Source organism: Malaclemys terrapin, chromosome 2 (genome assembly GCF_027887155.1).
Source record: "Malaclemys terrapin pileata isolate rMalTer1 chromosome 2, rMalTer1.hap1, whole genome shotgun sequence".
Classification (NCBI taxonomy): domain Eukaryota; kingdom Metazoa; phylum Chordata; order Testudines; family Emydidae; genus Malaclemys; species Malaclemys terrapin.
The window spans coordinates 8,591,513-8,615,300 of NC_071506.1; the positions used below are offsets into that span (position 1 = coordinate 8,591,513).

At 46.1% G+C, this 23,788-nt stretch overlaps 1 long non-coding RNA gene across 1 annotated transcript; it reads right to left on the minus strand.

The window, feature by feature from the left end:
• Nucleotides 1-13,055: 13,055 nt before the first annotated feature.
• On the minus strand, nucleotides 13,056-13,258 carry LOC128831241 (uncharacterized). The gene is made up of 2 exons (XR_008443781.1): nucleotides 13,136-13,258; nucleotides 13,056-13,096 (listed from the first exon to the last, which is right to left on the minus strand). It is a non-coding gene; the product is annotated as an uncharacterized LOC128831241 (long non-coding RNA).
• Nucleotides 13,259-23,788: the final 10,530 nt, after the last annotated feature.

Sequence of the window (23,788 nt, forward strand, 5' to 3'; positions counted from 1 at the left end):
CAGATAGTAAATCAATACAGGTTGCCAAAGCTATTTACGGGTGGCTAGCAGGTGTAGCGTATACAGTGGCGAGCAGGGGTAGTGATGTGCCTGTTCGCCTCTGGGGGCTGAACGCCAGGATTGTTGATCTAAAAGCACGAACCTCAACACCTTGAGTTACGGCTCTTTGCTCAGAGACAGTAGCAACATAAACTTACACGTGGTCTAACAACTAGAGGGGACAAAGCACTACATTGTCATAGTGTGGCTTGTACAGGGGGAAATAAAAAGACCTTGTTTACTTACTAGTGAAGCTGAGTAAATATGTCTCAACAAATAATTTATTTGATTCATTTTGCCCTTTTTTACTGTTCACAAGTTGGCCAAGAGCAGGGCACAAAATGCTTGAAAGCTGAACAATTCTTGATAGGCAGATGGCTGGCAAAAGCCATTAATTGTAGCTATTCACAACTCACACTCTGCTGGGTAGCTTGGGTGGTGTTGTTTCTGTTCCTTGATTGGCTGATTTAGGCAACTAGCCAACCAAAGCAAATAGTGAATTTTCCAATTGAATGCAGTATGCTCCCGTTTATCTGAAACCCTATCATCCGAACCTCCACACTATCTGAATGCCTTCCTTGGCCCCTAGCATGAGATACAGGAGATACAATCTTCACTGAAACACTTCAAGTGATGGTGAATCCACCACATCCCTTAGTAAATGGTTCCCTGGGTTGATCTCCCTCACGGTTAAAATTTTGTGCTTCATTTCTAGACTGAATTTATCTCCCTTCAGTTTCCAGCCACTGGACCTGTGCGCTGACAACATTCCTCAAGGCGCACAACCCGGCATTGCTAAAAAACGGTTTAATCCCAACTCAGAGCGAATTGCTTCAACACCCGTGCCAAATGGAGTCTTTAGCAGAAAGCAGGTTGACTCATGCTGCTCCATCACTGGCTGGAAGCAGAAGAGCTTGCTCGCTCTTCAGAATATGACGAGCAATGATGGCAGGAGGATACCTATTGAAGACCTGCAGAAGGGCGGGTACAATATAGCCAGTGAACTCCAGTGGCGGGGAAATAGCCTCACAGGATTGGCTCCATAGAACCAAGCTCTTTCAGAGAAATCCGGCCCATTTCCCTGCCTCTGCAGAGGGCCCTGCCCCCAGCAAAACCAGTACTCAGGTAGGAGAAAGTAAGATTTGAGGAGCCTGTGCAGGAAGTCCAGACTCCCTGTTGCCACAGAGCCCGGCTGCCTGGGGCTGGGGAGGGACAGGGCTGTTGGTTCCAGAACTGTGCAGATCCGCTAGCCAGCACCCCTTCGTAGAATTGCGCAACCGAGGTGGAAGTGACCACGACCAGACAAGGAAGATTCCTGCCCCAAGCCCATGTGCTCAGATCTCAACCCGCTCTCAAGAGTCAGCCAGGAAACTGGGAACATTTCTTTGCAAAAAAATGTCTAAAACGTTTCTGGGGTTTATTTGTCCCAGTTTGTCAAAATGCTGGAATTAAAAATAAAAACGACTGACGAGCTCGAAAGCTCAGTGATGGCTGTCAGACGCACATCTCATGAAACCTCTCGCACAGGAGTCTTCATTAAAGAATCAGAGGAAGCAGAGACAATACTTCTCAGCCGGTCCAACTTCTGACAGCTCAGGATAACTCCCTAACAGCGCATGCTGGAGTGCTCTCCCCAGCCCAGCTTTCTATCTATTTATGCTATCTAGACAGACTGTTCTGAAGGCAGATAGATGTTCCAATCCTCATATTTCCCTATACGCTTTGCCTGATAGTCCTCCTCAGTTTTGCCCCGTAAGCCCCTATAACCACCTGAAATGATTCCTTTCCTGCCCCAGTGTTTAGAGCCTTCACATTCTTGCAGGTATTCTTCAGCTTCCTCATCAGGCGTGCCTCAGTTTCCCAATCTGTAAAATGGGGATAATAATACTGACCTAATTTGTAAAGCCTTTAAAATCAATTGATGTAAAGCTCTATATGAGTGCTGGGTATCAATAGTATTATTCACACACACACACGGACATCAAGTCATTGTTCAGCCATACTGGAAATATTTAGTCCTTTTAATCTGCCAGCGGGCTATTCCCTCCAGTTTCGAATCCCACCCTACACTCTGACCCCTCCAAGCAGACTGGGTGTACAGCCAGTGAGGACTCTGGCTGGAGTTAGGAAGAACTGTCCTTTATTTCCAGGTTATCCCATAACTGTCCATTATGGGACCTTGTAGCATCTAGTGCTGGCCACCTCTGAAGACAGGTGTAATGCTGACAGTCGCCAGTCGGAATCAAACCTGGGACCTCTGGAGTGCACTGTATGAGCCTCTACAGCCTGGGCTAAAAGACACCTGTCACTTGGCAACTTTAAGACTAACAGAAGTATTGGAGCATAAGCTTTCGTGGGTGAATCCCCACTTCGTCAGACGCAAGTGGGATGAAGTGGGCATTCACCCACGAAAGCTTATGCTCCAATACTTCTGTTAGTCTTAAAGGTGCCACAGGACCCTCTGTTGCTTTTTACAGATTCAGACTAACACGGCTACCCCTCTGATACTTGACACCTGTCAATTAAGGCTGTAGCAGACTCATCAATCTCTAACTGGTTTAGCTGCCACCAGAGGGAGACAGAGTGCCACACCAAGCCGGCATGGGTTACACAGCATACTGGACTCAATGAACGACTGGTCTGATCCAGTCTGGCCGTTCCCATGCCCCCGGATAAAGTGGTATAAACCTCTTTTGTTTTCCACTCCTTTTCTATGACAATCTCTATTTAAACAACAGAGCAATTGGAGGTGCAGTGTCTGGATCTACTCCTAGCAGCAAAATATTACAGTCAGTAGAATGGGCCTTGGCTGGTTAGTGTGCGAGCGGCTGTTGAGCTTGGGAGAGGGAGATTTTTCCAGTTTGCTTAGTGCAGCAAAACCCCTGAGGCTGCATCGCTCTTGTATCCAAAGTGCACTGATGAATGCATTGCTCATCTATCACGCCGAGTGTCTGCAATCAGCATCTGGGGTCACTCTGTCTCGCAGTTACTCTCCTTCTCTCTAGGACTAGAGATGCCAGAATACATTGTGGTGCACATATAATAATCTAGAACTTTAACTCCTGTTGCATGGGGTGTGTGTGTGTGTGTGTGTGTGTCGCCCCATAGCTTCTTTCACAACCTCGCTTGCCCTTCAGAGACCGCCTTTCATTCTGATTGTCTTTATTTCTCTTTGTTGACTGTGAATCTCTCCTTCCATATGCTGCCTCAGGTTCCTTGGCGTATACTGGTGTGGTCCTCCCAGACAGGAGAATGTTCACCCCTACATCCCTGTGCTGGCTGGGGATAATTACAAGCCCTTATAACCTACTGTGAGTCAGGGATAGTTGTGGGGTCAGGACGGGAGCCTAGGCTCAGCCATGAGCAGAGACTGGGGTTCGGTGAGCTACAACCCCCCAATCTCTTGTGTTTCTCTGGCTGGCGGCACGGCCTCAGCTCTCAGGCATTACCAAACCATCCTTTGCTATGCTCACACGCCAGGCCTTGTTTCCAATTAGATTGCGAACTGTTTGGGGCAGGGGCTGTGTCTGTGTGATTGGACAGTGCCTAGCACAGTTTGGGGCCTCTGGGCGAACTGTAACACTAATGCTAACAATAATGCTCAGAGGCACATAACTAACTCCCCTCCCCCTCTGGGAGTGCTGTCAGCTCTTTGAAAGGAGAAGGAACTCATAGGCCACTTACATTACTATTCTGATTATTCATAGATTGTAAAGCCAGAAGGGACCATGCTGATGATCTAGTCTGGCGTGCATAACACAAACCAGAGAACTGCCCTGAGTTAATTCCTGTTTGAACTAGAGCAGACCGCTTGGAAAAACAGCCAGCCTTGATTTAAAAATTGCCAGTGATGGAGAATCCGCCACACCCTGGATAACTTGTCCCAATGTCTAACTTCAACTTCCAGCCAGTGGATCTCATTAGACCTTTCTCTGCTAGATTGAAGAGTCCTTTGATATTAAGGTTCTATGGGTACTTATAGACTGTGATCCAGTCACCCTTTACCCTTCAATTTGTCCAACTAAACCGACTGAGCTCTTTGACTCTACCACTATAAAACATGTTTTCTAATCTCATTCTTGTAGCTCTTTTCTGACCCCTCTTCAATTTATCAACATCCTTCTTGAATTATGGGCACCAGAACTGGACACAGTATTCCAGCAGTGGTAGCATCTACCATCATCACAAGACCAGGGCCCCACTATGCTAGGCACACTACAAATACATAATAAGTGAAAGACCCTGCCCCAAAGAGCTCATACAGTAACTCCTCGCTTAACGTTGTAGTTCTGTTCCTGAAAAATGCGACTTTAAGCGAAACGATGTTAAGCGAATCCAATATCCCCATAAGAATGAATGTAAATAGGGGAGGTTACGTTCCAGGGAAATTTTTTCACCAGACAAAAGACTATATTATACAAACACACACACAGTATATGTTTTAAACAAACAATTTAATACTGTAAAAAGCAACAGAGGGTCCTGTGGCACCTTTGAGACTAACAGAAGTATTGGGAGCATAAGCTTTCATGGGTAAGAACCTCACTTCTTCAGATGCAAGTCTGGTACATTTAATACTGGTACACAGTGATGATGATTGTGAAGCTTGGTTGAGGTGGAGGAGTCAGAGGGTGGGATATTTCCCAGGGAATGCCTCACTGCTAAATGATGAACTAGCACTCGGCTGAGCCCTCAAGGGTTAACTCGTTGTTAATGTAGCCTCACACTCTACGAGGCAGCACAAATGGAGGGAGGGGAGACAGCACGGCAGACAGAGACAGAGACATACACCCTAGGTGTGTGAGAGAGATGCGCATTTCCCCTTTAAGTACACTGACCCCACTTTAAGTATACTGTCTTGTGAAGCAGATCAGCAAGCTGAGAAAGCAGGTGCTGCCAGAAAGCTCCCTCCGTCCTGAACCCTGTCGGGTGTCCCCCCTGCTCTATGGAGATGGGGTAAGCGGGGAGCAGGAGCAGGGGGGAGGGGGACACCCTGACATTGGCTCCCCTCCGCCCCCCCACCTGCACAGCAAGCAGGAGGCTCCCGGGAGCAGCTCCAAGGCAGAGGGTAGGAGCAGCACATGGCAGTGGGGGGAGGGACAGCTGAACTGCCGGCAATTGGTAGCCTGTTGGGCGGCTGCTGCACAGGGAACTTAGGGGAGCGGGGAGCTGATAGGGGGCTGCCGGTCCACCCTGGTTACAAGTCCCCACCAGCTAGCTCCAACGGGCTGCTCTTCCTGCAAGCAGTGGACAAATCAGGCAGCTGCCAAATGATGTTATAAGGGAGCATGGCGCAACTTTAAACGAGCATGTTCCCTAATTGATCAGCAATGTAACAACGAAACAATGTTAACTGGAACGACTTTAAGTGAAGAGTTACTGTACTTCAGCAATGGGAAAGGTCTGTTCTAGTGAAAATCAACAATCAATTAAACTCTTTCACCCCCTCCTAATAACTGCTGGGTAGTGATGCTGGTAAGAACACAATGCTGTCTGCATTTTTGGGGTGAAGGAATGATCCATGTGTATAGTATCTATTCAGCCCTTGGGGAATCCTTCAGGATGAAACATGCTGTAGAAAATTCTTATTGATCTGTTTCTTTTCCGTTTGAAAGGGAGCCCTGGGATCACGTCTGAGAAGACTTGAGATGATGAGCTGAGCTGACCTTGTGCTTCTGAAGGAATTTCAGTACAGCCTATGTTGAGAGAATGACTAATGCCAAAGGTCCAATGGGAGGGCAAAGAAGAGAAAAATAACCATGGTCCATCTTGCTGTCTGAACCCCCTCCTTTGTAGTGCTCATTAACTCACTGCTCAGCCCAACACCTGCTTAGTTTGTGAGAACTGCGGCGATCCCAGGCCTCGGCTGTGGAACTAAAGGCCATCTGCAGGTAATTTCCTCTGCTCACTTAGACAAGGTTCTTTATTGCTGTCTCCAGCCCATCTTGGAAGGCCAGGAGCACTTGAGTATCCATAAGTTAGAGCCTACAGACGAGTGAGACTTGTTGGTCTCAGTTCTCAATGGGATCACGTGAACAGTTTCTTTGGTGTGAATCCGTATGGGCCCAGAATTTCAGCAAGCCTTTGAGTTTTGCATTTGCAACTGGAAAGCAGGCAACCTTTGTATGGTTCAGTGAATGCCTTGCCCAGCAATTCCTACTTAATGGCTGTCCCGAACCACTTGGAAAGGAATATGCAAGATATTACAATCAGCGAAGACCATGAATGGAATTCTAGATGCAAGTCCCTCCCTCTGCCCCCATTCTCTACCCACACACAGCCTTTGGGACAGTTCCAATCTGGATCAGACCCTGACATGAACTTCACAACTAGAGCCATCTCTGGTTACAATAGCTTTAGAAACCTCAGCACAAATGGAATTTTCTGGTTGACCACCCATGGTTTCACGCCTGTGCCGGCAATTTCATTAAATGCGTAGCTTTGCCAATTGAATTTCCACTGCAAGAACAGGACAGTCCAGGTGGGGTGTTTCCAGGGCATGGCTATCAAACGTCACAGGTGAGTCCACGTAGAACACCGCCTGCCCTGGTGCTAAATCCAATCTGTGCGCCCTGACATTCCATTCATGCGAACGGCACGTTAACAGGTGCTGCCACGGCCAATCAGCTTGAAAGGAGGCAGCAGCAAAAGTCACTCTGGCCTAAATATCTCCCTGTGCTGTGGGAAAACCCATGGAGGGGAATTGTAGCCGTGGCGTCTCGCTGCCTTTCCATGGCACACCTTTTCAGGGGGAGAAAGGAGTTTACCAGCTTCCAGCTGGGGTGGCCGAGAAACTTTGCAGAGTGAAGAACTCCTGAGGAAATGTGGATCCAGCCCCATTTAGGAGGCGTCTGCATAAAGAAATGTTCCTGTACATTTTTACCCAGGTCCCCCTTCCCTCAGGCAGCACAGCTCACTCGAACCGCCGTTGACTCTGCACACTGCCCACTCTTTGACGGAGGGCAGAAGCTGTGGATTTATGTTAGCAGCACATATACCAGGTTAGCTTATTTAAGCATACCACAATCTACAGGAGGGGGTGACCCACAGTGTGGAAACCCTCATCCATATGGGCGGGTAGCATGCTGCTCAGAGCAGATGTTCCCCGGCTTCCAACTGGGGCATTTCTACCCTTCTTTCTTCCCATCTTCTGCTCCCTTCCGTTCTGTGCAGCACCGGGGAGCCTCTAGAACTTGGCCTTTGGCTCAGGCATCTTAGAAAAGTGTTGCCCATCACACCTCCATTCTTCAATAAATGCAGCTGGAATCAGAATTTCTTCTACTTCCCATGACCCCCTAAGTCTGTCAGGAAAAACTGAGAGTAACACAATGCCATCCTGTATGTGTGTGTGTGAGAGAGAGAGAAAGCAATGAACAATTCAGACAACGTTCTGTTTCTAACTCTTCCAACAGGAAATTAATCATGCTCGTTCTCTCTCAAAATAAAGATGCGTCACTGGGATGGCCTGAGCTGTCGGAATTCAATAGCAAGAAGACTTATTGCATTTTCACTTCATCATTCATGTCATCGCAAGATAATTTTGGAATAAATAAGTACAGACGTGTTTGGGACCGACAGGTGATTATAGAAGCACCATGAGTGCGCTCTCCATCTTAACCCTTCAGATCCATGCTGGCAGATGACAAAGCTCTAGATAATACACGGTATTATTATTATGTCTTACTTCTAAGGCAATAATATCTTGAGACCCACAACTGCGATCAGAGCCCCACTATGCTACGCAGGGCTGCCGAGAGCGGGTTCGGGCCCCAGTGAAAAAAAATTTTCGGGCCCCCCAGCAAGAGCGGACCAGCTAAACAGGGCCAACGAGGGGGGGGGAGCCAGGGAAGCCAGGCCCCGGGCCCCCTTCCGGACCGCCAGGCCCCGGTAATTTGTACAGGCATCCCTCCCACCTCGTCAGCCCTGATGCTACGCACTTGGTAAGAGATAATTCTTGCTCTGAAAAGCATCATTGGAGCTGTAATCTGCCTGGGAAGCCGGGCCTGTAGACACGAATAGGAACATAAGAGATTAGGACTCAAACTCCCATGAGGTACCATGCAGCCTCTCTAAATCAAAATATTTCAGTTTCAGCCAAAACAATCTAAGCTTTCAATGGAAATAAAACCAAACCATTTCCCAACCAGCAGCTCTACTGCGAAACTCTGGCTGGCTCCATGGAGCTCTCTGGCCGACTTCCTGTTAGATACCTGCAGGAGCCACATGATGGCGCTATAGAACAAGGAGAAATACCAATAAAACCATTGTTAAGACTGTAAGGGAGGGGCTGGATGGATGGATTTTCTTTCCCCCAACGGAGTTCATTTCCCACTCTGGGTATGGAACTATCCCTGCCTCTGACATTCTGGAGACCAGGTATTTTGTTCTTGGAAGCTGGATCGCACCTGACTTCAAAAACATTTCCTAGAAGATAATACTGTGCAATTACCATGTATGTGTGTCTGAAACCCGCCAATCACCACAGTGTTTGGGCTCCCACCACTGGAACGGTGGTGTCCTTAACCGCATTATACACTGTCTGATGATCCCCTACTAAGCCAAGGCCTTGCTCAGTGCAACGCCATCTGCTCTTGAGCCTGTCAATAGCTTTTCACTGGCAGCCATTGTTATTGGGCTAAAACCGTTCATGCTATTTGGAGAGCAATAGCCATTCGTTAGGCGCCTCTGAAAAGCAGAAGAGAGCTGTTCACTGAGGAAAACCCAGTCCGTGTGTAAAGAGGCATTGAAAGCTGATAGTATAGGTGCTTCAGGGCTGGAGCACCCATGGAAAACAAATAGTGGGTGCTCGGCACCCACTGGCAGCCCCCCCGATCAGCTCCTCCCCCTCCCCCCAGTGCCTCCCACCTGCCGATGGCCCCACCGATCAGCGCCTCTTGTCCCTCCCAGCGCCTCCGGCTCAGCTGTTTTGCAGCGTGCAGCAGGCGCTGGGGAGGGGGGGAGTGGGGAAGAGCGAGGGTGGGGTGCACTCTGGAGAGGGGGCAGAACGGGGCAAGAAGAGGTGGGGGCGGGAAGAGGCAGGGTGGGGCCTTGGGGAAAGGAGTGGAGTGGGGGGTGAGGCCTGGGGCAGAGCCCGGGGGGAGCAACCCCAGGCACATTAGACAGTCGGCGCCTCTGGCTGACAGTAATTCTGGCCCACAGCCTCAGCTGATGTAAATCAGCACAGAGCCATTGACATCCAGAGAGCTGTATGGTTTTACACCCCTGGGAATCTGGCTCTCTGTCTAGATCCTTTGCAGCAATCTTTCCGGATAGACATTTCAGCCACCTATTGTCTGGGTTAGTTTAATCTTGTGACTCGTTTTAGCGTAGTCCCTGTTTTGCTCATTGTAGGGAGAAATGACCATTTACTCTGCTATTCCCCATGCCGTTGAAGAGTGTACATACTCCTCATCACAGTTCTTGTCTGCTGGTTTTCCTTCACACGCAGAGCAAACCTCTCTATTTTCTTCCATTTCCTGCAGGGCCTGGGTGTATTCTGATCTCACGCCTAGTCTGCTGAGCACTTGTGTGTGGCTCAAGGAACCATTGCTACCCTCTGCAGTTTAAAGCAATTTAGAGGCAGGGAAAGAAATATGCAAAAGATCTTTCCAGAGGGTTGAAATCAGTCTGCAGCGGAAAAGCTGGGTGAATACACCGCAGTGAGCATTGTTAGGTGGAAGACATACTACTCATGTGTATAACAAGCTTTAACATCCAGTCGGCTGTAACAGAGAAGAAGAATGGGCCATCGGGTAAGCTGTTAGCCTCAGGCTCTGTTGACCCAGGTTCAAGTCCGAACTCTGTTGCAGGCTTCCTGGGTGATTTTGAGTGCTCTGAGTCCCTTTTTTAGAAATGGGGATAATAGTACCTCCATGGTGGTGTGGGGATAAATAAGTCAAGGTGCTCAAATACCGGTTATTACGGCCAGATAGATGTCTCATCTGTAGATCTGTAACATCATAATGTTTGGCTTGACACAGCCTTTGTCTTTGACAGCTCTATTTGCCATTCAACAAAGACAAGTACTGTAGATGAACCTATTTCAGCCTATGGGCTCTTCGCCAAGTATTTATTTGAGTTGCTTCTCCGCTGCCTTGCTCCTCGCATAGTCATTTGCACAGTGCAAACGGGGGATATAGCTTCCCCAAGATCAGGAGGGTGGAATTTGATACCCATAGGTGTAAATGCCTACACAGGGCAGCGGAGAGGCCGACCATGCCACTACGGGTTTGACTATTCATTATTGGGATGTGTAACTGGTCCCATAAGACACACAGAACTGTTTCTGGTCACTTGTAGCATGGCTGGAACGTTGCAAACAGCAGGTAAGCACTTCTGGCATGAAACTCTTGTTCCCAGGCCGGCCGACTCAGTCTGGGAGGGCTGTTTCATTGCTGTGTAGGCTTCCGGGCACGTGCTCAAGGACCCTGCATAGGGTGACCAGATGTCCCGATTTTATAGGGACAGTCCCGATTTTTGGATCTTTTTCTTACATAGGCTCCTATTACCCCCCACCCCCGTCCCGATTTTTCACACTTGCTGTCTGGTCACCCTAACCCTGCAGGGTGGGAGGGTCCCAGAACTCAAGCTCCAGCCCGAGCCCAGAAGTCTACACAGCAATGACACAGCCCTGCAGCCCGAGCCCCGCAAGTCTGTTGACACAGGCCAGCCATGGGTTTTTCTTTCCTGTGTAGACATACCCAGTGTCACTTCACCAATCACTGTGTCTCTCAATCACATCATGAGCATTTTCAGGGAACTCTGATCAGTGTTGAAGCGTTAAGGCCCTGGACGGGCCGGCATGTATTCAAGCCGGGCTGCTGCTCATCTTACTATCTCCCTATGATGGGCTAACCAGCCTTCCTGCACTCAGGCCATACCAATTAGACAGCACGGGCGAGGGGAAGCTGGAGACAGGAGCCCTGAGGGGGTTCTGGATGTCTGCGCTCCATCCCTTCTCTGGAGCTGGACCTGAGGAGCAGCACCAGGCACTGGAGGTAATTAGACTCACGAAGGACCCCGGGAGTGAGCTCTCCTCCCATAGGGAATCATGAGCTGGCCCAGGAGTGGAAGGCTCCAGAGGGGACCCGGGGCAAGAGGTGTAAGGAGACGATGGCTCAGCACCAGTCGACTACGCTCCCCCACAGTTACTCCAAACCCTCTGTTATTTAAGTAAATAATCTCCAGCCCGGCAGCCCTTTATAGTACGTGCTCATGGGCCCATTTAACTGAATGGCAAAAATCCCATTGACTTCATCAGGGAGCCAGCTCAGGCCCTAATGTGCGCTAAAGGAAAGCGGGAATACATGTGCGGGATGAGTGGGTAATGAGGGTCGCTTGACAAGTCTGACGCGTTGTATTTCTTACCCCTGTGATATTCAGCCATCAGGCACAATCCTTTGGTTAGACTGTAAGATCCTTTGGGTAAGGATGGCCTTTTTTGTTATATGTTTGTACCGCACCTGACACACCAGGGACCTGATCCATGATCAGCAACCTCTAGAAGCTTCTGCGATGCACCTAATAATGTCAGCAACACAATTAGCACCAACCACTCTGAGGGCTGAAATCCTGCCACGTTCACAAAGGGAAACCGATGTCCTTGTCACATATGGAAATCAACCACACACCACGCCCACTCGCCTGCCCTCTCCTTGCCGATCCATTGGAGCAGGGTTACCAGCCTGTGGTCGTGAAGTCCTTTTTCCAGGCTGTGTCAGGGGTTTGGTGCAAGGCCCAGGGCAATCCACAATAGCCCCAATTTTCACCTAAGCGGGGTGTCCTGGTTTTAGTTTTAAATGCAATAGGGACTAGATATTCAGGGGTGCTGAGAATCTGTTGCTCCCATTAGCCTCAACTGGAGGTAAGGGTACTCAGCATGTCTGCAGGTCAGGTGTCTAAAGCTGGGCACCCCAAAATGGGGGCCCTTGACTTTAGAAGCGATTATTGAAAATGAAGACCTCAACGCCGCTGTGCCTCCACTTCCTCCTCTCTAAAATGGGCTTGGCTGCCACCCACTGGGCTGAATGAACTCGTCGTGAAATCCTTGCATGGAAGGGGCTGTGAGCACGCAATTGCCGCTCTTTAACATAGTCTGCAACCCAGCAAAGTCTTCCATGTTGGAACGTGCTTTCAAAAACATTTATCGGGGCTAATTAGAGCTTTTCCAAACGATCCCCCATACTGGGTTTCGCTGGCAATGGGTGATTTTCTCCAGGACAGAACTGCAGGCAGCAACAAAGCCAGGATTGTAATTCAGCAACACCCAGAGTTCGTTTAACAGCCGAAATCCTGGCACATCAAAAAAGACCATCAGAAAACTCGCCCGGCTAAGTAATCTTCCTACTTAATAGCATAGGGGCCCCCTTATGGATTTTAAAAGTCTGGTTTAATCATCCGTCTTTGCTGGCATCTCCTCAACGTGGCTAGCTTGCCTCTCTTCTCAAAGCTGCAGTAACTGCTGTTCTGGGCTTTCCTGGGATAATCTCCATTTCGTTGTGGTGTAGCAGCCAGTTGGGCCAGATGATTGCCGCAGGTATGCTGAGCTGCGGATGCCACTCTGTGCGGCGGCAGTGCCAAGAGAAGAATCAATACAAACAGCTCCTGCTGCTTGATTCCTCAGTGCTTTCAGTCGCCCTCCATCCACTGCTCGACCAACGTAGCCACGGTGAGCAACCTGCTATAGTCAGGGGGAAGCTTACTATCTGTGCTGAAGGTTAGGCATGATAGTGATGAGTGCCCTAAAAATCCGATAGATCAGAAAGGGAAGATAGAGAAGCAGCGAAGAGGGAAGAAGCTGGCTAGACCAGTAATGGAAGTGATTAAAGCTGTCGAGAGATAAAGAAACGGGTCTAGAATGGGATGAATAGCAGAGGGGAATTATTCACAAGCATTCCTGTGCACAAGTATTTCTGCATGGCACAAACTATCGTCTGAAAATCTGCCTCTGCCGTGCTGCTTGCAGATCTCTCCCATCTTGTGGCGACGACAGAGGAAAGGAAACAGAATGCCAGGTCTGTGGTAGCCAGAAAGCCTTAAAAGCCTCAAGCCGAAAAACCTCCCAGGAAAACTTTCCTGGGGTTTTTATTCTTTCTACCTCTCTGCTTACAACACTTCTAACTGGTTACATTCTTGCGCATAGGGAAAGCATACAGTGTACAACAACATGAGATAGCAAACCCATATCTTGTGCACGTGAAAGCCAGCTGCGAGGGAGACAAACAGGTCAGCCAAGAAGTTTCCCAAAACACAGACGCTGGGGTGAAGGCCACTCCTGCCTTGTAGCCATGGAAACAGTGTGCCGTAACCATGGGCTGGCAATTTGGGAGCTATGCATTCCTACACCATCTGAGAGTGGTTAGGCAGTCGTGAGCTGTGACTTCTGCTAAACCTTTGCCTTCTATTATCTCATCCTCCCGGCCCACCAGCTGCCTCTCGGACACAGCTCTGCCGATTGTCTGTACAGCAGCTAACACCATGAGGCCTAGGTGCTATTGCAATATCAATAATAATAGCAATTAATAAAATTAATAACTGACCTTTTATATTTGTATTCTGCAAATATTCAAGTGAAGATTTATTCCTGTGCATGTTGCTGGGAAATTAATGTACTGAGGCGACTATTTCAAAGAGGGTCAGTTGTAGGCGTGCTCCCGGTTTTCCCAGTTTGTCCACAGAAGAATACTTTTCCTTTGCAGCATATTTTCAAGGTACGTGAGGAGCAGAAGTACTTGGTTGCAAAGACTACCCCTGCTCCTGTTTTCCCTGCCAGCTCAGGACTCCAGCACCCTGCCTTGCTGAGCCAGACACTCCCGTCTGGCCCCAGACACAGATCCAGGGTCTGAATCTCCTGTCCTGAAGCTGCAAGTTTACCTGAAAACAGCTCACAGTAGTGTGCTTGTCTTAGCACTCAGATGCCCAACTCCCAATGGGGTCTAAACCCAGATAAATCCGTTTTACCCTGCATAAAGCTTAAGGAATGGGGGCTCAATGTAACACGTTGGCAGATCCTTTTGTCTCTTCTTCCACTTCTGTCTCTAGAAAAGCTGGTAAAAAAAACCAGGAAAAATGTTGTGAAAACTTTGTCCCCTTTTTGTTGTTCTGTCAAAAAGAATAAAATACAAATTTTAATGTGCAGTGCTTTGACCAATTTTGCTTTCTAGCTCATTCCATGTTCTGAAACCAGTGCATGCAGGTACAAATAAAACAAGCCTTAATTACCATAATGGTCTATCCCTAAACCCCTGGCCAGAGCCCTCCCACAGAGACTATATGAGAACTCTGAGTGTAAACTTCTCAACTGGACTGCACATAGAGATGCAAGTTACCATTGTTATGTGTCAATGACCATGGCAAGTAGTGGCAGCTGAATAAAAAATGGGGTTCACAGAAATTCAAAATAATGCCTTCCTGTTTCACACAGAAAGTAGGGCTGTCAATTAATTGCAGTTAACTCACACGATTAATTCAAAAATTAATCATGATTAAAAAAAAAAATCGCAGTTTTAATCGTGCTGTTAAATAACAGAATGCTAATTGAAATATATTAAATTTTTTTGGATGTTTTTCTTCATTTTCAAATATATTGATTTCAATTACAACCCAGAATACAAAGTGTACACTGCTTACTTTATATTATTACTTTTTATTACAAATATTTGCACTGTAAAAATGATAAACAAAAGAAATAGTATTTTTCAATTCACTCATTCAAGTACCGTAGTGCAATCTCTTTATCATGAAAGTTTATAAAGACTTGGAGTGGCTGGGTCACTACAAAAAATAATTTTCCCCTCTGTTGATACTCCCAGCTTCTTGTCAACTGTTGGGAATGGGCCACATCCACCATGATTGAATTGACCTCGTTAGCACTACAAAAAGTAATTTTCCCTCTGTTGATATTTACCCCTTCTGGTCAACTGTTGGAAATGGACCACATCCACCCTAATTGAATTGGTCTTGTTAGCACTGACCCCACCCCACCCCATCCCAACTGAGTAAGGCAACTCCCATCTTTTCATGTGCTGTGTATTATACCTGCCTACTGTATTTTCCACTCCATGCATCTGATGAAGTGGGTTCTAGCCCACGAAAGCTTATGCCCAAATAAGTTTGTTAGTCTCTAAGCTGCCACAAGGACTCCTCGTTGTTTTTGCTGATACAGACTAACATGGCTACCCCTCTGAAACCTGACAAAATACTGTTGTACCTTTTTAACCTGAGGAGCTAGTCAAATTTCAGTGCTCCAGGGATGTTCCAGTTGGAAATAGAAATTGATGGAGTCTGCTCTTTAATTTGATGCAATCTCCTACTCCTCTGAATCCAGGAGGAACAAAAACCAAAAGGAGCCGTTTCTTAGTTTATAGCCTCTGAAGCCAACAGACCCAAAAGTTTTCCTCTCTCTAGCTTTTTTTCCTGTCACACCGTGCTGCTCGGTTTTCTTGCTTTGTGCCTCTGCCTCTCTCTCTTTCTGGCCTTGTCTTTTTCAGTCTTTTGTTTCTTCTGCCTTGCCCCCCATCCCCTCACACACACGTACCCAAAACAATATTCAGCCAAAAGCTCTTCGGAGGGGTTTCTCACACACCTTTTGTCTTAGATGGGGGCTTATGCCCACAACTATGTTAACTGAAGCACAAGTTCACACCTGTCAGTCTCAGTGGGGTTTGAACTCAACCCATAACAAAAGTTTCATCCACCTCAGAGTGAATACGCTCAGAGGAGGAAGGGAGCAATACGCAGTGAATACGCTCAGAGGAGGAAGGGAGCTGTCAAGGTTCCTTCCCCACTCTGAACTTTAGGGTACAGATGTGGGGGACCTGCATGAGAAGCTCTAAGCTCAATTAACAGTTTAGATCTGGTCTGGCTGCCACCACTCCCAAGCACTAATTCCCTTCCCTGGGTAGCCTGGAGAGACTCTTCACCAATTCCCTGGTGAACACAGATCCAAACCCCTTGGATCTTAAAACAAGGAGAAATTAACCATCCCCCCTCCTACCTCCCACCAACTCCTGGTGGATCCAGATCCAACCCCCTTGGATCTAAAAACGAGGAAAAATCAATCAGGTTATTAAAAAAAGGCTTTTAATTAAAGAAAAGAAAGGTAAAAGAAAACCCTCTGGGAGAGATTAGCATATCAGCTACTCTCATAGACAACAGATTCCAAACACAGAGGATGTTCCCCTGGGCAAAAAGTTAGTTACACAAAAAATACCCAAATACCCAATTTGATTATTCCGCTAATTGCACAAGACAAGTTACAAAGAAAAAACATAAACCTATTTATTCCCTTCACTAATACTCACTACTTAATAAAAGGCTGAATTCTGGAGCTTTTCCACACTGGTCAAAAGTGAAGACTGACCCAGACAGAGGGAACTTCTCTCCTTCCTTTTGAACCATCTTGTCCTCCCATTGGTTCCTCTGGTCAGGTGTCAGCTAGGCTAGGTGAACTTCTTAACCCTTTACAGGTAAAAGAGGCATTAACCCTTAACTATCTGTTTATGACAGGAGCAATATGCAGTGAATACGCTCAGAGGACTGACTTGCTGTGAGATCTTGGGGGAGTCACTTCCCCTCCCTGTGATTATGTTTCCCCTCCCGCCCTTTGTCTATTTGCAAGCTATTTACATTGTAAGCTCCTCAGGACATTGATTATCGCTTACTATGTGTGTGTTTAGCACCTACCACAAGGGCCTGATCTTTGGGAAATATCTAGGCGCTGCTTTAGTAGAAAGACTAATAAATAATAGGTGACCGAGTAGTTGGTCTGAGAGGAGGAGTGTCTAATCCCAGAGGTGATTCCTACTGACTTTATAAAACCATTTCATCCTTTTGAACAAAACCACTATCAGGCCACCTTGAATCCCATCCTTCATCCCCTCCTGCCCCCAACCTCTGCTTTAAAGTGAGACTCGAACCCTTCCCTGGTAACTTACATGACTCACATATAGGCCACATGGAAGCTAATGAAGCTACTTTCCTCTTCATTCTGCTCAGGGTCTTTTCGTTGGGGAGGGACGGGAGCATCTATCATGTTAGATGTCAAGATTCTCCATACAGCAGTATGACAGATGCTTTGTGATAATGACGGATTCCATCGCAGGTTGGGAGTAGACTTGCTCACTGACATGTTTCATTACCGTTTAAAGTATGATGCTCTTTAGCTGCCATCTGGAAACACTGACTAAGTAGAAGTCCAGAATGCTGATTTATTGAAACTGGCAACTTGAGTCCAATGAAAAATACAATACAGAGAACTTTTTGTCAATACACAGTAACTTTGCTTACTCGGGAATGAATGTATCCATCTTTTAGCTGGCATTGATTGTTTTTACTTTTTTTTTTTAACATGCCAGAGCTATAAGGAAAAAAGAATCTTATCATAGAAAGTAATTTATTTTGGCAGCATGAAAAATCATTAAACCTATCTACAGATAAACTAAACAGGGGAGGGAGAGGGGGAAATCTCTCCTCTATGTACTTTTGTAAAGTAAAGGTTTTATGTAAAGCATGGACCTCAAAGAGGGTTTACAAGAGAGGCATATGTACAGTCAAAGGCAACATTTCATATAATGTTTCTGCCTGGAAAGGTGATAGCAGTGGAGCAGTTCTGTAATTGGGTGCAAGTCACTTGACCCCAACACCTACTCAGAGTCCCATTCACTTCAATAGAACTCCACATGGGTGTGAGTCTCCACCCATTCATGTCCTGTTGTAGTATTGGGGTCTAATGGACGATGGACTACGATGACTATATATTTGCGTTTGTCATCAGTTTAGTTGCTGGGTTGTATGAGGAAGCCATGAAAGGATTAATTGGAAAATGGCAGCTTTCAGACTCTGCTAGAAACAGAGTAGCACCCTGTGAGTCAGAGCAGCCAATGAAAGTTTTGTCTCGATGATGTAATGCTTGTAATCTGGCATTCGATTGGTGGTTTGTGTTGTCATATGACAGCCTGGGGCAGGAGTTATTGGGGATTTCCCAGAAACGTCTTTCCACCAGTTGAGGCACAGTTTGGTCATCCTAAAATCTTATATACTTGTTTAATTTTTAAAATACCTCTACCAGACAGAAGACATGATATACATACCCCAAGTCCTCTCAGAGAAACCAACCAAAAATCAGGGAGAGACAGTCCATGTTAAAGAACTTCAGGAAGTTTGAAGCGCCTGCAGAAAACAGAAAAGAAATTTCAGTGACATCTTTCCCACAAACTTGTTTCCATTTTTCATCCGGCTCTAGTTACACTTCTATAGCACCTTCCACCTGAAGATCTCAAAGGTAACTAATACTCCCAACACCCCGGCAGGAAAGGCCAGGAGATATTATCTACAGAGAAACTGCAGCACGGACGGGTTAAGGCCAAAGTGTTCCAGGTCAGCACATACACAGTTGCTGAATGTTCTTAGCTCCCACTGAAGTCAGGAGGAACTCCAGCTGCTCAGCCCTGCTGAAAATCAGGCCACATCTTTGTGTACTTAAATAGGGATTTAGCTGCTAATGGTGGCTAACTGTTTGAAAATTGTGCCCTATGCAACTTGTCCATCAAGCCCTTGTTAGAGCTGGGAACAGAAGCTGCCAGCTGTCCTGACTCCCTGTCCTGTGCCTTGTAACAAAGCCACCCTTCCCCTCAAAGAGCTTTCTCCTGCAAGGTGCTGAGGTGCCTCCTAAAAGAGTCTGCCTGTACTCGTCCATTGAGGCACTGAGCACCTCTTGAGATCATGAATAAAATAAAAATACAATTGAGAATGTCCCCGCTTCCTTCCAGAGAGGGTCAGCTTCTATTGTTCAGAAATGTTAAGCACTTTTAGAGAGAGCATCGTGTATGGGGAGATTTGGGCAAACCAGTAAAGTGGCTGAAACCACTATTGCTTATTGCTAAAAGCAGCCCAAGTCAGCAGGCCATAAAGTGGCCATGCAGCAGTCTCAGCTTGACCGAAGTTGGAGGGGAGGGGGGTTTTTGGGTGCACAGAAAGGACAGCTTGACCTCGCGTCCTTCCTGATAAGAATTGTGTTGAGTTGCTGATGCATGCAGTTGAGGAGCTTCAAGGCGTGTAAACTCTGAAAAAAACACACCTGGTTCATCCATGACCAGAAGGAAACCTCTTGCTTGACCTTTGAAACTGTTTGCTTAACAAGTTTTCTTTAAGTGACATGTCATTGTATTACTAATGTATAAATAAGGGGGGAAAGTTTGAGGTAGTGGGACTGGTCTCTCCCTCTGGATGCATCTTGTGTTCCCCACCGGCAGCCGCTGTGCCACTCGAGAGCTACACTCAGCTTCGGTAATTATCGAGGGTTTGGGGGTGTTTTACGAACCTGTTGCGGACGTGTGTAAGTGCTTAAGACTAAGGCCTGGTCTACACTGGGGGTGGGGGAATCGATCTAAGTTACGCAACTTCAGCTACGAGAATAACGTAGCTGAAGTCGACGTACTTAGATCTACTCACAACAGGGTCTTCACTGCGGTGAGTCAACAGCTGGTGCTCCCCCATCAACTCCGCCTGTACCTCTCGCTCTGGTGGAGTACCCGAGTCGAGGGAGAGCGCTCAGCAGTCGATTTATCGTGTCTAGACTAGATGCAGTAAATCGACCCCCACCCCCGGATCAATTGCTGCCCATCAATCCTGCGGGTAATGTAGACAAGCCCTAAGTAAAGTTAAGCTTTAAGTGAAAGCATTCTTGTGTTGTCCTGTTTGTGACAGCCATCTATTGGTCGGACGGCCGTGTCTCCCCTGATTTATTTCCTGACACCACCTCGCACAGAGTAAAAGTTACCAAAAGCTTTGGGTTGAAAGAACCCTGGGTAACAATCCTACCAGGCCAACAACACGGTATTGCTAACACATTGTTCTTATTTCTGAGGTGATCCAGTCCATTTATTATTTTCAGTTGCTAAATGATCAAATCATCTTGTGGCTCAAAAACCCTTCCATTCCAGCAGCTGCCATAATGCAGTTGTCTATTAGTTGTGTTCTTTTGGAGGCAGAAAATATAGTCTGTGGTGTCATTATTTCCCATTCATATCAGGACCTGTTGCTACTATAATAACCACGAACGATCAAACATTATATAACAAGGGAAGGTGGAAATTGAGTTTATCTAAATCTACAAATACCACAAAACAAGCATCTGGCGATCATGTGTTTCCACTTCTTTTTTCCCTGTCTTGCAATTCTCTGGAAATGAAATGATGACAACATTGCACGGGATGATATAAATCTTTTCTGACAGGCAACAAACACAGACTTCATCCTTGGGGACGTGTCTGTCCCTTTCTTCATCTCACCAATGTTAGACCCAATTAGGATTTTGCTGGTTGGTTGGGAAGAGAGTGCAATACCTTGTCTCTTATAGAAAGAGCTTCACTGTATCGTCTGACATTTCTTTTTTTGTGCAGGTCTGCAATTTGCTAAGAATCGAGTACCTTGAGTCTGGTAGATATTACCAACTCAGCTGAGAGAGCTGTTATCTGTGTTTACCCACAGCCTTCCAACCTTCAAAAGTCTAAGATGAGCACCTCTGGCTTGTTGGCTCCCTACACATTGGCCGGGGGAAGGAGGGATTTTTTCCTAGTCCATTTCTTTTAGACAGGCAGCTTAGTGCTAGTTGAAGATGTTGCCAGCTTGAATGCATATTCCACAATATATAGAGGCCAGCCATCAAGTTTGGAGCTGGATCCCAACTCTTCCAAAGCATGACATGATATTTTTTGTAAGGAACAACACTAGCTGTTACACTAACTAGGCAAAAAGTGATAAAGGCTTGTTATATAGATCTTTATTATATGGGTGTGATGGTCTACACCAGGGGTAGTCAATAGGTGGACCATGGGCCAAATTTGGTCTGCCAGATGCTTTTGAATTGACCCCAAAATCTTTTTATTTACGTAGTATTACCATTATTATTACTTTCTCTATAGTCTGGACCTTGACTATATCTGGACCAAGAATTTTGGACCTTGACAAAAAATAATTAACTACCCCTGATCTACACTATTATGTTCACCATTTTTATAAGATTATGATAAATTTTGTACAAAGCATACCTTGTGAGGTATCATTGGAAAAGTCATAATCTGCTGAATATCATTATCTTGTTAAAATATGTGTAGTGACACTGTATGCAAAGTTATCATATTCTACTGGATGAATGTTACTGAAATATGTTGTAATTCTGGGTAATGCCCACAAACCAGTTTTTCAAAGACAAAGACACACTGGTATCCCAGACAGGTCTTAAAGAGCTGTCACATGCTTAAGCAGCCATTCTCCAGCAACAGGAAGGTATTAATGATAAATTTACATTTCAATTGTGGTTCAATCCTCAGGCCCACAAGAGACTACTTGTCACCTGAACCCCAGCAGGGGGTAATCCTCAAAGAAGGGGGGAGTGTATAAGAATGGAGAATGCACACACAACACAAATGTCCTCCTTCATCTCTGCTCACCAACTCTCAAAGAACTGACCGAAGGGGAAGGGGTCCCAAGCTGAAAGGAGACCCAGTCTGTGAAATTTACTACAGCTTATGGTGAGACAAAACTTTTTGCTTTTAAGTTCAATGGTCCCAATTGCACCATGAGTAATGTCACAATGGGCCTAGAAGCTCAATTAGGTGTAAATAAATGCTAAGTTATTTGTATTATATTAGTGCCCCTGAGTGAGATCAGGGTCTCATTGTGCTAGGCACCGTACAAATACATAGATATGTCTATGATCTCGCTAGATCAAAACTAGCTGGGGTATGTCTATGCTTGCTGCCATCACACCTCCCTCCTGATTGCAGTATAGACATAAATATAGTGAGATGTGATCCCTGCCCTGAAAAGCTTATATGTAAACAGGCCAGGCAGAAAAAGGATGGGAAGAGAAAAAAAAGAGGCACAGCGAAAGGAAGTGATTTGTGCAAAGTCTCAAGTTTGACCAACAGCAGAGCCAAGAACAGAACTCAGATTCCCTGACTACTAGCCCAGTGTACTGGCTACTAGAACACACTGCCTTCCTATCAGAAGGAAAAGAGACCTCTCTCTCTCTCTCTCTCTGCACACCCTGGAATACTAGCATACAGCAAGGTTAACCACAGGGAAGCAGAGAATGTAGACTGTGCCTTGATGCGGTGGGAAGGTTTGCATGCTCTGATGACCCTGAGAACTATGTTGGTGGGCATATAACTCCTTCTAAGGTCACCCCAGACAGACAGGTAGGAGCCAGACTAAAGGCAGTCCACCAGTTCTCCTGGTGAGGTTCTGAGTCACGTAAAATATTTTCTGAATCAAGACGAGTATGTCACAGATTTGCAAATACAAACATCAGCTGTGGAGAACCACTATCTGATGGACATCAGACAAGTTTGTACTGGTCAACAAGCAAATCCAGCTGACAATATGTTGAAGGGAAATCAAAGCTGCAAGGAAGTTCTTCCTCAGAAGCAGGGTATCTTCACAGCTAAGGTTAAGACAAGAACTGGGTGTTGGAACATTAGCTTACTTTGGACACAAGTGATCAGAGAAATGAAAATCTCTGGCCTAAGTTTACTTGGCCTGAGTGAGATGAGATGGTTTGGATGAGGCCAACTGTCATCAGAAGGTGTGACTGTTTTACATTCTGGAGGAGAAGATGGCAAACACCAGTAAGGTGTAGTCTTATTATTGAGCAAGGAAGCTGCTAAAGCACTGAAGCAATGGGAACCTGTAAACTCAAGACTACTGATTGCTCAGTTTGTCATGAGCCATGCAAAAGTCACAGTTGTTCAGTGTTATGTGACAAAAAACGATAATGATGAACAGATCAAAGTTTGCACAGAGCCCTTTGCAAGCTCAATAAATATGGCCTTGTTATCCTCATGGGAGATCTAAATGCACAGGTTGATTATGATAATACTGGATATGAACGCATTACGGGCAGACACATTATGGGTATCCCAGCACAGAATGACAATGGAGACCCTTTTGTTGAACTCTGCAGCCTATACAGTCTTAGCATTGGTGGAGCACTATTTCCACACAAGGAAAGACCTAAACTGACATGGAGAGCAAATGATGGCTTCACCTAGAAGCCTGATAAGTAACCACCATCTTGTTATTGGGACAATCAAAATAAAACTAATAAAAACCAAGCAAGGCAGAGGGTATATGTGATACCAGAAAGTTAGCAGATCCAGCCATGAAGGCAGACTTCAAGCTGCAACTCAGCAATAGATTTGAAGAGTTAACAACATTAGCAGATGATATAGAAGTACCATGGCAGTATTTCAAAGGAGCAAGGATGGATGCATCCAGGACTGCAATTAGGGGTGAAGAGATCTAAAAAAGAAGAATGGCTCCAACCAGATACATGGAGGCTTACTGAAGAGAGGAAGCAATTAAAGAAGAGAATTCAACAAAGAATGAGATGGCAGTAAAAGCTATTCTGCAACAAGAATATGTGGGAAAAGACAAGGAAGTTAAAAGATCATCCAAAAGAGAGAGATTGGATGGAAAAGGAAAGCAAAAGAAGCTGAGGAGGCATAGAAGAGATGGGATTCTAAAAAGCTTCTTTTACTATCTAAACAACTGACATCACAATTCTCAAACTCTTGTGGCATTGTAACGGCTCGGGGTGCTATGATTTTAACCACAGAGGAAGGACAGAATGCCCGTTGGATGGAACATTTCCAAACTATGGTCAACCAGCCAGAACCACTAACACACATTGAGAGATGGGAACTTACCTACATGACTAGAAGTAATCACCTTTGAGGAAGTAACCAAG